This window comes from Sinocyclocheilus grahami, unplaced genomic scaffold, assembly GCF_001515645.1.
Source record: "Sinocyclocheilus grahami isolate Dianchi unplaced genomic scaffold, SAMN03320097.WGS_v1.1 scaffold49.1, whole genome shotgun sequence".
Classification (NCBI taxonomy): domain Eukaryota; kingdom Metazoa; phylum Chordata; class Actinopteri; order Cypriniformes; family Cyprinidae; genus Sinocyclocheilus; species Sinocyclocheilus grahami.
Window position 1 is genome coordinate 1598772 of NW_015505228.1, and position 536 is coordinate 1599307.

Consider the following 536-nt stretch of genomic DNA (forward strand, 5'->3'; position numbering starts at 1 on the left):
CTGCTCACATCTGAATATTTGGGTTGAACTGTTCTGGAACAGTGTTGTAAATACAACTTAACCACTGATTTCTAGTCGTGTCCTCTTTTGGAAGGCCAAACAAAGTAGTTTCGCTTTCACAACGAAACACACGGCGGGATAGAGTGAGCGGAGGCCGAAAGCTTAGAGTGAGAGCTTGCGGCATCCACATGTGACGACACCGGGCTGGACTCCACTTTGTCCACGGTGAAAGTCGATCCGGCGATTCACAGCGCGAAGTTGATGTATTTCCTCAGCGACCAGCACGGATCAGCTCCAGGCATGACGAAGCAGATATCGTCCTCTTTTGGAAGGCCAAAAAAAGTAGTTTTGCTTTCACAACGAAACACACAGCGTCTTCACGACATGGCGGCGGCAACAACAATACTACAGCGAGAATAAAAGTTACGCCTTCTTTCTTTGCGTGAAAATTTGCGTGAACATGTTATACATTCTTTGCGTGAACACATGTTATGCAAATCTTCCCACATAGTGATGTAGGTATGTGGGGACGTGTT

At 46.6% G+C, this 536-nt stretch overlaps 1 protein-coding gene across 1 annotated transcript in view; it reads right to left on the bottom strand.

Annotated features, from left to right (window-relative positions):
* LOC107583037 (STE20-related kinase adapter protein alpha-like) overlaps nucleotides 1-536 on the bottom strand; it is an 8681-nt gene that overhangs the window by 4333 nt on the left and 3812 nt on the right. The gene's annotated exons all lie outside the window — the stretch shown is intronic.